Source organism: Pogoniulus pusillus, chromosome 25 (genome assembly GCF_015220805.1).
Source record: "Pogoniulus pusillus isolate bPogPus1 chromosome 25, bPogPus1.pri, whole genome shotgun sequence".
Taxonomy (NCBI): domain Eukaryota; kingdom Metazoa; phylum Chordata; class Aves; order Piciformes; family Lybiidae; genus Pogoniulus; species Pogoniulus pusillus.
In genome coordinates this window covers 21046043-21061968 of record NC_087288.1, presented here as the reverse complement: position 1 = coordinate 21061968, position 15926 = coordinate 21046043, and positions in this window count along the sequence as shown.

Sequence of the window (15926 nt, the reverse complement as noted above, 5' to 3'; positions counted from 1 at the left end):
GTCAGCATGGTTTTACCAAGGGCAGTCATGTTTGACCAACCTGATAACCTTTTATGAGGACATCACCAGGTGGCTAGGTGATGGTAGAGCAGTGGATGAGGTTTATCTTGATTTCAGTATAAAGCATTTGGCACTGTCTCCCACAGCATCCTTTTGGCTAAACTGAGGCAGTGTGGTCTGGAGGATCAGGCAGTGAGGTGGATTGGGAACTGGTTGAAGGGAAGAAGCCAGAGAGTTGTGCTCAGTGGGATGGAGTCTAGTTGGAGGCCTGTGAGTAGTGGAGTCCCACAGGGGTCAGTACTGGGACCAATTCTGTTCAATATATTCATCAATGCCCAGGATGAGGGCACATAGTGCTCTGTCAGCAGGTTGCTGATGACACCAAACTGGGTGCAGTGGCTGCCACACCAGGAGGCTGTGCTGCCATTCAGCCAGACTGGGACAGGCTGGAGGGGTGGGCAGGGAGAAACTGAATGAAATCCAACAAGGGCAAGTGCAGAGTCTGGCATCTGGGAAAGAACAACCCCAAGGAGCAGTATAGGTTGTTGTGCTAGTTTGAAGCAAGCTAGAATGTTTTGGTAAAAGAACTAGATAATGGGCAGTGAAATGAAAAACAATTGTGTCTCCTTCTCTCACAGTCATGCTGAGAACTCTGGGAAGAAGAAGTAAAACATTCTCCATTTTGTCTTTCATTCTGCCTTTGCCTTCAGACCTAGTCACATCTCATTAACCTTGCTCCCACTAACCCTGCTCCCTAACCTCTTGGCTGCACCTCTCTTCTTTCTGAGAACTGGGGTAAGGTTTAGAGGGCAAGGGGAGGTGTTGGGGTGGTTTGAGAGCCCCTCCTGGGGACTCAGGTTTCTGGGAGGGGAGTTGTGCTTTTGTATTGTTTATCCTTTGTATATTTCTGTATATAACTGTATATACTGTAAATAGCTGCCTGTATATTTGCTGCTGTAAAATAAATTGCTTCATTTTTATTCCCAGAGGCCGTCTGAGTTAGCTGGGGCAAATTCAAAAGTGTGGGGGGGCGGGTAAGAGCCCAAACCATCACATTTTTAATTGGCTTTCCCAACGTGGGACTCAATTTATTTGAGTGACTGGAAATTAACTCTGGGACTTAAAATGAAGCTAGTAAAGCAGCTATTGTACTTGGTGGGGATTATTGTGTGGCCTGTTTTCTGGTTTTTTGTGTACAACTGGATCAAAGATCAAATTGGTTATTTCTTGCTTCATGTAGTTTTTAAGAAGGTCAAAGCTAAGCTTTCAAGCATGTTCTGGAGCTGGGGTGATTTTATCCTTGGTTATGCTGGTTTTAATGTCTCTGAAAACCTTACCAGTAATATTACAGGAGTACTTATCAATAATGTTACAATCAATCGGAATTCTGCTTTACCCACAACTTTGATGAGAATGATTCAGCCTAAGACTGGGATTCCAGATGTTTGTTTAGCAAATTGCTCATGCAAAACTGTTCTAATTCTCTCAATTTTTAATGTATGTCTCATGGGATTAATATTCATATTAATTTTGGCATTATTGGTGAAAAATTCAAAACCAGCTTCTGTAAGAACTAGGAAAAATTCTGTGTCTCAGAAGCAGTCTCTTTCACAGCAAAACAAGGGAACACAGTTATCTGCTTCCCCCTTGCCAGCCTCTCCACCCTCCTCTCCAAATTCTGGGAACACGGCCAATGTTCCTGGAGGTAATATAAACAATAATAAGGATAACAATAACAATGGGCAGAGTTTGGCAGGAGTCTCAGGAGCACAGGCAGGTACCCAAAATCAGAATGTTCCTAGCAAAAATAATAACACCTCAGGGTTGGCAGGCATCCCAGGAGGACAGGCAAATAATCCCACTAATGCTGGTAATGCTAGCCCAGTCAGTCCAAATCCTAATGACACCAGCTCAGCCAATCAGAATCCCCAGCCAGCAGACCAGAATCAGAGCTCTGTTAAAAGTAAGGCAGATTTGAACTCACAAGCTCAAAGTCAGACCCCTAATGATTCAAATCCTCCAGCAGACACATCCAAGTCTGTTGCTGTTCAGGCTTTTCTGGCACCTGCTAAGGCAAAAGCTAAGACAAAGAGTGGTTCACAGGAGAATGTAAGAGAGGGGACCTCTGGTGATCAGCAGCAAGGAGAAGAGGAGGAGGAGATAGTCTGCGAGACCTTGCAGATGTGCTGAGACATCAATACTCAAGTGAGAGGAGCGCTGTGAGGTTAGCTATCAAAAGAGAGGATGGTTCCAATGAGTTTAGGAATGCTATGAGGAAGATTCTGTTAGGCCAGGCACCACCAGATCAACAGGAGGAAGAGGAGGAGGATGATATCCAGGACTCCAATGATCCTCTCAGAGAAGTCAGGGAAGTTAGAAAGGAATATGCAAGGGAATCAGGTGAACCAATCCTAAGCTGGCTAGTGAGATGCCGTGGCATTGGTGCTAATGCTCTGCAAGTAGGAGACAAGTCTGCCAAGCAGCTGGGACCACTCACCAAGGAGAGTGGAGTGGACAAATACCTGGCAAGTCCTCTTGGTAGGGTTAGCTTGTGGACACGCCTTTTGTTGGCGGTGGCTATGAGATATCCTTCCTGGGATGATTTGCCATGGGCTGCCAAGAAGTGGAACACCATTGAGCAGGGAATTAAGCTTCTGAAGGAGTTTGCTGTGAAGGAAGTGCTTTATGGAGATCATGGCACTCATGAGCCTGACGATATTCCTTTGGGAACAGGTCTCATGAAGAAGCTGATTAAGCTTGCTCCTTCATCCTATGCTAACATCTTGGCCAGTAAATTTCTAGCAAGGAGTGATAATGGAAGGTCTTTCACTGTTGGTGAATTCACTGACCAGCTGAGGCAGACAGAGGATAGCTTGTCACATTCTGGCCTAATCTCTGCCATACAAACTATGACTTCTGAAATAAAGGGCATGAAAGATGGTTTTGAGAATACCATGAAAGAACTGAAGGAGGACCTTAAAACCTCAATTTCCAATCTGGTGAAGGATACCATTCCTGCATCATCTGAATGGGTGCATGTTTCTGCAGTCAGGAACAGACACCCACCTCCTGCAAGGCAATTCCAGCCCAGGAGGAGACAAATTCCACCCAGACAGCAGCAATCACGTGCGTCACTGTGGATACTTCTGCGTGACACATACGGTGAGAATATGAACAAAAAGCATGGTAAACCTACTTCAGCTCTTTCAAAGAGAGTCAGGGATCTGCAGAGTGGCAGAAACAGAGGTAGCAATGCCAGAAAAGTAGCTGTCACTTCTTCAGCTCCAAAGAGCAACTGCAGTTGTTCCAACAGTTGCAATTCCTCTCACAACAACACCAATCATTGTGTACACCCTACATGCCATGTTCAGCATTAGGGGTGCCCTGCCTCCAGCCAGGAGGAGGAAAGGGATAGTGGAGAGAACCGAATCTATTGGAATGTATTCATTAGGTGGCCTGGCAGTTCAAAAGTTCGGAAATACAGGGCTTTAGTTGACACAGGTGCTCAGTGTACTTTATTGCCATCCAATTGCAAGGGGACAGAGTCCATATCTATTTTTGGAATCACTGGTGGATCTCAAGAGTTAACCAAGATACAGGCTGAGATCAGTTTAACTGGTAAAGAGTGGAAGACACATACAATTGTAACTGGTCCTGATGTGCCTTGCATTCTGGGAATTGACTTTTTGAGACAAGGTTGTTTCAAAGATCCTAAGGATCACAAATGGGCTTTTGGAATAGCATCTGTAGAGATTGAGGATGGTAAATTGAAATTGTCCATTAGAGCTGAACTTTCAGATGAATCTGCAGTTGTGGAACATCATGACATAGAGGATCTGGAGGTGCCAATTGCACCTCAAACTGTTCATCACAGGCAGTACAGAACTAAGAGTGACTCTTTGTTGCCCATTCATCAGCTGATTCGTCAACTGGAGGATCAGGCTGTCATCGAGAAAGCTCATTCACCTTTCAACAGTCCCACTTGGCCTGTGCGTAAATCTAACGGAGACTGGAGACTGACAGTTGACTTTCGTGCCCTCAACGAGGTGACGCCACCCATGAGTGCAGCTGTGCCGGACATTCTGGAACTCCAGTACAAGCTGGAATTGAAGGAGGCTAAATGGTATGCAACCATAGACATTGCTAATGCTTTCTTCTCTATTCCCATAGCAAAGGAGTGCAGGCCTCAGTTTGCATTCACCTGGAGAGGAATCCAGTATGAGTTCAACCGTTTGCCTCAGGGGTGGAAACACAGCTCAACCATCTGTCACTCAGTCATCCACAATGCACTGAAGAAAGGTAAAGCTCCAGAGCACATCCAGTACATTGACAACATCATTGTGTGGGGCCACACCAAGAAAAGTAAGTGTGTCCTTCTTACTGGTGGGAACTGCCATAGTAGAGACTTTGTTAATCACATCCTGAGGAATGTAACGGCGACCATCCTGCCACCGCACTCCCAGACACTGAATTTCTTTGGCAGGTCCTTTGACCTTGTCTCTCTTAATGGCAAAACCTGCTTGCAACAGAATGTCAATGATTTTGTTACCTTTCTCAAAGACTTCCTCAACAGTTTGGCCCCACACAATGATGTTGTCAATGTACTGGATGTGCTCTGGAGCTTTACCTTTCTTCAGTGCATTGTGGATGACTGAGTGACAGATGGTTGAGCTGTGTTTCCACCCCTGAGGCAAACGGTTGAACTCATACTGGATTCCTCTCCAGGTGAATGCAAACTGAGGCCTGCACTCCTTTGCTATGGGAATAGAGAAGAAAGCATTAGCAATGTCTATGGTTGCATACCATTTAGCCTCCTTCAATTCCAGCTTGTACTGGAGTTCCAGAATGTCCGGCACAGCTGCACTCATGGGTGGCGTCACCTCGTTGAGGGCACGAAAGTCAACTGTCAGTCTCCAGTCTCCGTTAGATTTACGCACAGGCCAAGTGGGACTGTTGAAAGGTGAATGAGCTTTCTCGATGACAGCCTGATCCTCCAGTTGACGAATCAGCTGATGAATGGGCAACAAAGAGTCACTCTTAGTTCTGTACTGCCTGTGATGAACAGTTTGAGGTGCAATTGGCACCTCCAGATCCTCTATGTCATGATGTTCCACAACTGCAGATTCATCTGAAAGTTCAGCTCTAATGGACAATTTCAATTTACCATCCTCAATCTCTACAGATGCTATTCCAAAAGCCCATTTGTGATCCTTAGGATCTTTGAAACAACCTTGTCTCAAAAAGTCAATTCCCAGAATGCAAGGCACATCAGGACCAGTTACAATTGTATGTGTCTTCCACTCTTTACCAGTTAAACTGATCTCAGCCTGTATCTTGGTTAACTCTTGAGATCCACCAGTGATTCCAAAAATAGATATGGACTCTGTCCCCTTGCAATTGGATGGCAATAAAGTACACTGAGCACCTGTGTCAACTAAAGCCCTGTATTTCCGAACTTTTGAACTGCCAGGCCACCTAATGAATACATTCCAATAGATTCGGTTCTCTCCACTATCCCTTTCCTCCTCCTGGCTGGAGGCAGGGCACCCCTAATGCTGAACATGGCATGTAGGGTGTACACAATGATTGGTGTTGTTGTGAGAGGAATTGCAACTGTTGGAACAACTGCAGTTGCTCTTTGGAGCTGAAGAAGTGACAGCTACTTTTCTGGCATTGCTACCTCTGTTTCTGCCACTCTGCAGATCCCTGACTCTCTTTGAAAGAGCTGAAGTAGGTTTACCATGCTTTTTGTTCATATTCTCACCGTATGTGTCACGCAGAAGTATCCACAGTGACGCACGTGATTGCTGCTGTCTGGGTGGAATTTGTCTCCTCCTGGGCTGGAATTGCCTTGCAGGAGGTGGGTGTCTGTTCCTGACTGCAGAAACATGCACCCATTCAGATGATGCAGGAATGGTATCCTTCACCAGATTGGAAATTGAGGTTTTAAGGTCCTCCTTCAGTTCTTTCATGGTATTCTCAAAACCATCTTTCATGCCCTTTATTTCAGAAGTCATAGTTTGTATGGCAGAGATTAGGCCAGAATGTGACAAGCTATCCTCTGTCTGCCTCAGCTGGTCAGTGAATTCACCAACAGTGAAAGACCTTCCATTATCACTCCTTGCTAGAAATTTACTGGCCAAGATGTTAGCATAGGATGAAGGAGCAAGCTTAATCAGCTTCTTCATGAGACCTGTTCCCAAAGGAATATCGTCAGGCTCATGAGTGCCATGATCTCCATAAAGCACTTCCTTCACAGCAAACTCCTTCAGAAGCTTAATTCCCTGCTCAATGGTGTTCCACTTCTTGGCAGCCCATGGCAAATCATCCCGGGAAGGATACCTCATAGCCACCGCCAACAGAAGGCGTGTCCATAAGCTAACCCTACCAAGAGGACTTGCCAGGTATTTGTCCACTCCACTCTCCTTGGTGAGTGGTCCCAGCTGCTTGGCAGACTTGTCTCCTACCTGCAGAGCATTAGCACCAATGCCACGGCATCTCACTAGCCAGCTTAGGATTGGCTCACCTGATTCCCTTGCGTATTCCTTCCTAACTTCCCTGACCTCTCTGACTGGATCATTGGAGTCCTGGATATCATCCTCCTCCTCTTCCTCCTGTTGATCTGGTGGTGCCTGGCCTAACAGAATCTTCCTCATAGCATTCCTAAACTCATTGGAACCATCCTCTCTTTTGATAGCTAACCTCACAGCGCTCCTCTCACTTGAGTATTGATGTCTCAGCACATCTGCAAGGTCTCGCAGACTATCTCCTCCTCCTCTTCTCCTTGCTGCTGATCACCAGAGGTCCCCTCTCTTACATTCTCCTGTGAACCACTCTTTGTCTTAGCTTTTGCCTTAGCAGGTGCCAGAAAAGCCTGAACAGCAACAGACTTGGATGTGTCTGCTGGAGGATTTGAATCATTAGGGGTCTGACCTGGAGGGTTTGAATTATTGGGGGTCTGATCTGGAGCTTGTGAGTTCAAATCTGCCTTGCTTTTAACAGGAGGATTTTGGTTCTGGTCTGCTGGCTGGGGGTTTGAATTGGTTGAGCTGGTGTCATTAGGATTTGGACTGACTGGGCTAGCGTTGCTAGCATTAGTACTATTATTAGCATTAGTGGGATTGTTTGCCTGTCCTCCTGTGATGCCTGCCAACCCTGAGGTGTTATGATTTTTGCTAGGAACATTCTGATTTTGGGTACCTGCCTGTCCTCCTAGGGCTCCTGCCAAAGTCTGCCCGTTTTTTTTGTTATCCTTATCATTGTTTATGTTAGTGGCGGGAACACTGGCTGTGTTCCCAGCACTTGGAGAAGGAGGGGCAGAGGCTGGCAAGGGGGAAGCAGATAACTGTGTTCCCTTGTTTTGCTGTGAAAGAGACCACTTCTGAGACACAGAATTTTTCCTAGTTCTTACAGAAGCTGGTTTTGAATTTTTCACCAATAATGTCAAAATTAATATGAATATTAAAATCATGAGGCAAATATTAAAAACTGTGAGTAACAAAACAGTTTTACACGAGCATGTCCCTAAGCAAACAGTTGGAATTCCTGTCTTAGGCTGAATAACTCTCATTAGAGCCGTATTTAAAGCAGAATTTCCATTGATTATCATATTATTGACAAAAGCTCCTGTAATATCCTTGGTAATATTCTCAGAGGTATTAAAACCAGCATAACCAAGAATAAAATCACCCCAGCTCCAGAACATGCTTGAAAGCTTAGCTTTGACCTTCTTAAAAACTACATGAAGCAAGAAATAACCAATTTGATCTTTGCTCCAGTTGTACACAAAAAACCAGAAAACAGGCCACACAGCAATCCCCACCAAGTACAATAGCTGCTTGATTAGCTTCATCTTAATTCCCAGAGCTAATTTCCAGTCACTCAAATAAATTGAGTCCCACGTTGGGAAAGCCAATTAAAAATGTGATGGTTTGGGCTCTTACCCGCCCCTCCCACACTTTGTATTTGCCCCAGCTAACTCAGACGGACCCTGGGAATATAGATGAAGTAATTTATTTACAGCTAGCAGAATTTACAAGCAGCTATTTACAATATATACAGTTATATACAATTATATACAGAAATATATAAAAGGATAAACAATACAGAAGCACAACTCCCCTCCCAGAAACCTGAGTCCCCAGGAGGGGCTTTCAAACCACCCCAACACCTCCCCTCGGCCCTCTTAACCTTACCCCAGTTCTCAGGAAGAAGAGAGGTGTGGCCAAGAGGTTAGGGAGCAAGGTTAGTAGGAGCAAGGTTAATGAGATGTGACCAGGTCTGAAGTCAAAGGCAGAAGAAAAAAACAAAATGGAGAAAAAGTCTTTCTTCTTCCCAGAGCTCTCAGCGTGACTGTGAGAGAAGTTGACATCAATTGTTTTCATTTCACTGCCCGTTATCTAGTTCTTTTACCAAAACATTCTAGCTTGCTTCAAACTAGCACACCTACCTACAGTTTTATCACTGAGCTGGTTTCAAAGCATCAGGAGAGCCTACTGCAGTTTGCCAGGTAGCTTTGTTTTGATTAATGTGACCATTCCTGCAGCAGTTTCAAGCAGTTGCACCCTTCGGTTGCTCACTTTTGCAGCCCATGCAGCCATGATCAGCAGCACCATCCCCGAGCCATCTCTCAGACATCTCCCTCCTTATCTTGCTCTGTATGGGGTTAACACTCCAGGGGGAGTAACCCTGAACCTGACCCTAGGCATGAGACTCTTAATCTCAGGGTCATGGGTTTGAGCCCCACGTTGGGCACCAAATAAATTTTCTTGGGTTCTAATTCAAATTCCCAGAGACTCTAATAAATTTGTTTTGTAGAGTGCCCTCCCCTCTTCCCCCTTCTTTCCCAATGGAAGGGATTAGATATAGGGAGAGAGAGAGAGGTAAACACACCCGACTAAATCAATCTCACTTGATTTGGAAGTTAAAAGGAAAAGTTTAACAATAACTTAGGAAGGTATCTGAGGTAGGGAGGTTTACCAAGGATAGGGAAGGGGAAAATAGCAAAAATACAAAATGTATAAATACAACCCAAGTTGTGTGATGGTGGCTTTGGCTGCCTCGTGTCTGCCATGTGGTATGCTGGTATGCAGGCAGAGATGTGTAGAGTGAGGTGTGTGGCGATAGAGAGAGAGAGGAACAGGAAGCCCCCCTCCTTTATAGGACAGGAAGTGGGGGGAGTGGGCTAACCATCACCTGGTGGTGTGACCCACCCCTGGGCAGCAGTCAAGACCCCTAAGGTCAGGTTCAGGGTTACTCCTCCTGGAGTGTTAACCCTATACATGCTCCCAGAGAGAAGTGACTCCTCATGCCTTCTCCTGCTCCCTACCTTTTTAAAGGTATGTTATTTTCTAAATCCTCATCAAGGGAACTGAAAGGTACTGCAATCGAAACACGTTTGTGTTCACTAGAGGGAAGGACCTCCATGGTCAGGATCTGATACATAACCATAGACATCAAGGAAAATAATCTTACAAGTTTCTAAACTGTGAGACAACACTCACTTTGAACTTTAACAGCAGTAATTAATGCAACAAATTAACAGCTACTTTTTACAAGGGTCCTGAGACATTAGGTAATCAACAACCTTTTAAATTTAGTTGTATTAGGCTTACCTTAATGTGGACCTCTTTGTTCCATAAAATCTTGCTTGTGGCTTAACAGATTAACAGAAAATTGCTCTAGAGGAATGATTAAAGAGAACAGAGTTTATATTTGTATTTCTAGCAAAATCTTCAACTTCCTTAAGCAAAATATTCAACATCCTTACATTAGAGATACTATTAACCTTACATTAAACAATGTTAAATCACTTTCAGGTAATTGTCAGTCTAAAGGTGAGTCATAAAAAGAAGTCACCTGAATGTTAGATTTATCTCTGCACTGACACATGTAAATCCATTCCTTTTCATTCCTATGCTATTTATATAGTGCTGTCAAAAGTAAAACTGGAAAGGTAGAGTTACCAATCTACTGAAACATTCAAGCATTCCAGTTATCATAAATCTGAGCAGAGTAAGCTTGCAGCTACATGCTCCTTGTGTAAGAGCCAGGATGCTTTATTCCTCATTAAGTCAGGAACTTAAGTATAAGAGGAATAGGTCATATACAGACACAGTGCAACCACATTATACTCTTTTGTTATTTTTCTCTTACTAAACTCTGATGTCCTACCATTTTTAGCACATCTTAGAAATGCATCACCAAAAGTAGTACTGCAATGTCTTCAAAGGCTGATTGTTAAAATCCTGCAACATACTTGGCAGCTTAAAAGTTTTTAGATATTAAGCCCTTGTGCAGTGGCTCTCTACTGAAGCTGAATGAAGTTTGAGCTCCTACTTCACTGTCACCTTCCTCTATCACTGTTTTGAATTCTCATGATCAAATAACAGTCAAAGAGGAATTTTATGAGAAACCAAATATAACATGGAGGTAAACTTGCTATCTTGCATCAACCTGTGCTTAGATAATGTTGCAGATATCTGACCTTAGCACTGTTGCTTAAGTTCTGAGTGAAGGAATTAATCCTCTTCTTATAAAGAGATAAAATTAATTAAGTCTCTATTATATTCCAAAAGTCATGGCAGTCCAGGAACTATAGGCCAATCAGTCTCACCTCTGTTCCCAGCAAGATCATGGAGCAGGTCCTACTGGAGGCACTGCCGAGACAGAAGAATAATGAAGAGGTGATTTGGTATAATTCAAGCAACTTCACCAAGGGCACATTGTACCTGACAAACCTGGTGGCCTTCTGTGAAAAAGTCACAACATTAATAGATGAGGGAAGTGCAACTGACATCATCTACCTGGACCTGAGCAAAGCCTTTGACACTGTCACACACAACATCCTGATCTCCAAAATGGTAAAACATGGGTTCAGTGGATTAAAAACTGGCTTGATGGCTATACTTAAAGACTGGCAGTCAATGGGTCCATATCCAAGTGGAGGCCAGTGACAGATGGAGTCCTTCGAGGATCAGTCCAGGGACCAATCTTGTTTAATATCTTCATAAGCAACACAGTCAGTGGCATTGAGTGCACCCTCAGCAAGTTTGCCATCGACATAAAGCTGTGTGGTGCAGCTGACAGCTGGAGGGAAGGGATCCATCCAGAGGGACCTGCCAACCTCATGAATTTCAACAAAGCCAAGTGCAAGTCCTGCATCTGGGTTGGGGCAACTCCAAGCACAGATACGGGCTGGGAAGTGACTGGCTTGAGAGCAGCACTGAGGAACGGGGCTTGGGGGTGCTGGTGGGTGAGAAGCTCAACAGGAGTCACCGGTGTGCACTGGCAGCCCAGAGAGCCAACCAGAGCCTGAGCTGCATCAAGAGAAGTGTGGCACCAGTCCACTCTGGTGAGACCCCACCTGGATACTGCATCCAGTTCTGGAGCCCCTGTTACAAGAAAGATACAAATGTGCTGGAGTGTGTCCGGAGAAGGGCCATGAGAATGATCAGAAGGCTGGAGCACCTCTTACATGGAGACAGACTGAGGGAGTTAGGGTTGTTCTGTCTGGAGAGGAGAAGGCTCCAAGGAGACCTTATTGTGGACTTCCAGTAATTGAAGGAGGCCTACAGGAAAGCTGAAGAGGGACTTTTTAGGATGCCAGGTAGTGATAGGACTTGGGGGAATGGAGCAAAACTAGAAGTGGGTAGATTCAGATTGGATACAAGAAGAAGTTCTTCACTATGAGGGTGGTGAGACACTGGAACAGGTTGCTCAGGGAGGTGGTAGAGGCTCCATCCTTGAAGACAGGATGGGTCTTTGAGCAACCTGATCTTGTGTGAGGTGTCCCTGTCCATGGCAGAGTGGTTGGAGCTAGATGATCCTTGAGGTCCCTTCAAGCCCTGACAATTCTGTGATTCTAAACCAGAAACAGGTGACAAGATGCTGTAACGATGACTCTAATTCTCCTTATGCCAGAGCTCTGTGGTCTATGAATCCTTCCACTGAAATTCTCATGGCTTCATTATTCTGGATTTCATTTGAACCCTTCATGCCCTTCAGGAAATGTTTCTGCTACTTGCTCCTATCAGGTAAATCACTTCAATATACTGCCAGGAAGGCACAACTTCTCTTATCTCACCACATTTGTGGTTTAGGATATTGCTGCATGGGAATTACCAGCAAAACAAGCAGAAGTGTGATGCTGGACCTTGTATTAACAAAGAAAGAAGGACTGGTCTCAGATGTTAAGGTTGGGAGTAATCTTGGCTGTAGTGACCATGACATGCTAGAGTTTAGTATCACTACAGAAAGAAGCAGGGTAAGAAGTAAAACTTCAACCTGAACTGTAAGAGGGCTAACTTTGCCCTCTTCAAAATGCTACTTAGAAGTATCCAGTGAGTAGAGCTCTAGAAGGAAGGGAGGCCTAAGGGAGCTGGTTAATATTCAAACAATACCTCCTGCAGGCTCAAGAAAAATGTATTCCCTTGAAAAAAGAATAAAACAAGTAAAGGAGGCAAGAGACCTGCATGGATAAGCAGGGAGCTCTTGGGAAACCTCAAAAAGGAGGTTTACAATACGTGGAAAAAAGTCTGCTCAGTCAGGAGGATTCTAGAAATATTACCAGAAATGCAAAGAAGCAACAAGAAAGTCCAAGGCCCTCTTGGAGCTGAGTCTTGCCAGGAAGGTGAAAGAAAACAAGAAGAGCTTTTCCAAGTGCACCAATAACAAAAGGAAGAGCAGGGAGAGAGAGTCATTGGACACTGGAATGGGCTGCCCGGGGAGGTGGTGGAGTCGCCGTCCCTGGAGCTGTTCAAGGCAGGACTGGACGTGGCACTTGGTGCCATGGTCTAGCCTTGAGCTCTGTGGTAAAGGGTTGGACTTGATGACCTATGAGGTCTCTTCCAACCTTGCTGATACTGTGATACTGGAACAGGTGGGTCTACTGCTGCATGATATGGGAGATATGCCTCTAAAGAGGCAGAGAAGGCAGAGTTGCTGAATGCCTTCTTTGCCTCATTCTTTGCTGCTAAGAGCAGCCCTCAGGAACCACAGTCTCTGGAAGCAAGGGAGCAGAACTGGAGAGAGGGGGACACTCCACTCCCAGTCAGTCAGGACTGGGTTAGAGGTCACTTATACCAACAGAAAAGACACAGATCCATGGGCCCCGATGGGCTGCATCCACAAGAGCTGAGAGAACTGTTGGTACTGTTGCTGAGCCTCTCTCCATCATTTCTGACAAGTCATGGAGAACAGAGGAGGTGCCTGAGGACTGGAAGAAAGCCACTGGCACTCCAGGCTTCAAAAAAGGCAAGAAGGAAGACCCAGGCAACTACAGACCTGTCAGCCTCACCTCCATCCTTGGAAAGGTGATGGAGCAGCTCATTATGGAGGCCATCTCTAACCACATGGAAGAAAAGGTTATCAGGAGTAGCCAACATGGATTCACCAATTGGAGATCTTGCTTGACTAATCTGAAGCCTTCTTTGATACCATGGCCAAATGGGTAAAGGAAGAGCTGTGGATGTCATATACCTTGGCTTCAGCAAGGCTTTTGATACTGTCTCCCACACCTTCCTCATAGATAAGCTCAGGAGATGTGGCACAGACAGTTGGTCTGTGAGGTGGGTCAAAAACTGTCTCCACAACAGAGTTCAGAGAGTTGTCACCTGAGGCACAGAGTCAAGCTGGAGGCCTGTGGCCAGTGGTGTTCCCCAGGGATCAATACTGGGTCCAGTTTTGTTTGCCATCATTATCAATGACCTGGATGAGGGCATTGAGTGCACCCTCAGTGAGTTCACTGTTGATACAAAACTGGGGGGGTGGCTGACAGCCCTCAGGCTGTGCTGCCATCCAACAAGATCTGCACAGGCTGAGAACTGGGGGAAGGAAAATTTTATGAAGGTCAATAAGGACAAGTGCAAGGTCCTGCATCTGGGGAGGAATAACAGCAGGCACCAGTACAGGCTGGGGCTGCCCTGCTGGAAAGCATCTCCATGGAGAAAGCCCTTGGACTGCTGGTGGACAGCATGTTCTGCATGGGACAGCAATGTGCCCTTGTGGCCAAGAGAGCCAATGGCAGCCTGGGGTGCATCAGGAAAAGTGTGGCCAGCAGGGCTAGGGAGGTTCTCCTCCTCTACTCTGCCCTGGTGAGAACACACCTGGAATACTGTGTCCAGTTTTGGGCTGTCCAGTTCAAGAGAGGCAAGGACCTACTGAAAGGAGTCCAGGAGAGAGCCACAAGGATGAATGAGGGACTTGAGCATCTCCTCTATGGAGAGAGACTGAGAGCCCTGGGGCTGTTTAGTCTGGAGAAGAGAAGTCTGAGAGGAGACCTGACCAATGTGTACGAATATCTGAGGGGTGGGTGTCAGGTGCCTGGGGCCAATCTCTTTTCACTGGTCTGCAGCAATAAGACAAGGAGCAACACCTGCAAACTGGAACATAGAAGGCTCCTCCTCAACATGAGAAGAAACTTCTTTACAGTGAGGGTGATGGAGTGCTGGAACAGACTGCCCAGAGAGGCTGTGGAATCTCCTTCTCTGGAGACTTTAAAGACCCATCTGGATGCATTACTGTGTGAACTACCCTGGGTGATCCTGCCTTGGCAGGGAGGTTGGACCTGATGATCTCTGGAGATCCCTTCCAACATCTAAAGCTCTGTGATTCTGTGAAAGGTGCACAGAAGATAGCATTTAAATGACATAGCTTTCCATTAAACAATGAAGAATATTGATGCAGCCTTCAGAAGTCTAAAAACTGTAATTAATAGTGACCAGACTGCTAAAAGCTAATGGATTCCTAATATAGACACCTGATCATTTTATTTAAGCTATAATGGAAGTGGAATGCTCCCTCTGCAATCAGCATGTTGTGGCAGGAGAGGAGTCATGTTCTCTCACTAGGATTGAAAACCTTGTTGAAGGAAGTGTTTCTTTGTAAGAACATGATGGAGATGGTGAAAAGAACAATGAGGGATTTCAAAAGTAGAGTGCAAGAACACTGTTTCACACATAGGTCAGTGTGGGATCTGTGCTCTCTGAAGACATAAGCTATGCCTGGCTTGTATTTTGCTGCATGCTGCTTTCATACTGTTAGAGATATAAAGAGCAGGTCATGTAGTGCAGAGTGGGATAGGTGGTATGTTAGACTGACCAGAGCTGCTTTTCCCCTTAATCCTTGTATGTCTTTGTCAAGCGTCCTCCTGCAGAGTAACTGAAGAGTAAAATTTCTAGGAATTGCCACTAATTTGGAGTCCTTCAAGTGCTTTTGAGCATGCATCTAGAAAATGTAACTGGCAAAGGGAGAGGCTTGAGCAATTTGGTTCAGTTTTTTCTAGGGGACACTTTGCATTCCTGTATGCTTTGGAAGAGCATATCAAATAAATCAAACTTCTCTTTCTTGTTTTAATAACAACATAAGTCCTGATAACAAAGACCTGTAGTATCTATGGTAATATCATTAGCAATCTCTTCTACATATCTAGATACATGGACAAATAATATTAAATTGAAATTATTAAATACAAAGAATTAAGGTCAACTGGCAGTAGAGGTGATAGATTTTGTTTAAAGTCCATCACTGGCAGACTTGTTCCTTAAGGCATCTTAAGGTATTGTTGATCATCCTCTGACATTTCCATTGTGAGGATGGATAACCACACATTCCACTGGGAATCTGCTCTGGTAGTTTGGGATTGGCTGTTTCTGTGGGGTTTGGGTTGGGTTTTTTTTTTTTTTTTTTTTTTTTTTTTTTTTTTTTTTTTTTTTTGTCTTATGTATCTGAGATGCAGAGTACAGCTAGGTGAAACTTTGAAAGGACTTAATGGCTGCCTTTGAATAGCTATGGGAAAGCTATGGAGAAGATGGTACCATGCTTGTCACTGAGGTGCATGGCAGGAGGCAATGGTCATAAACGGAAGAGAAACAGTAGCCATAAATATGAACAGGGGAGACTCTGGCTGAATATCAGGACAACATTTT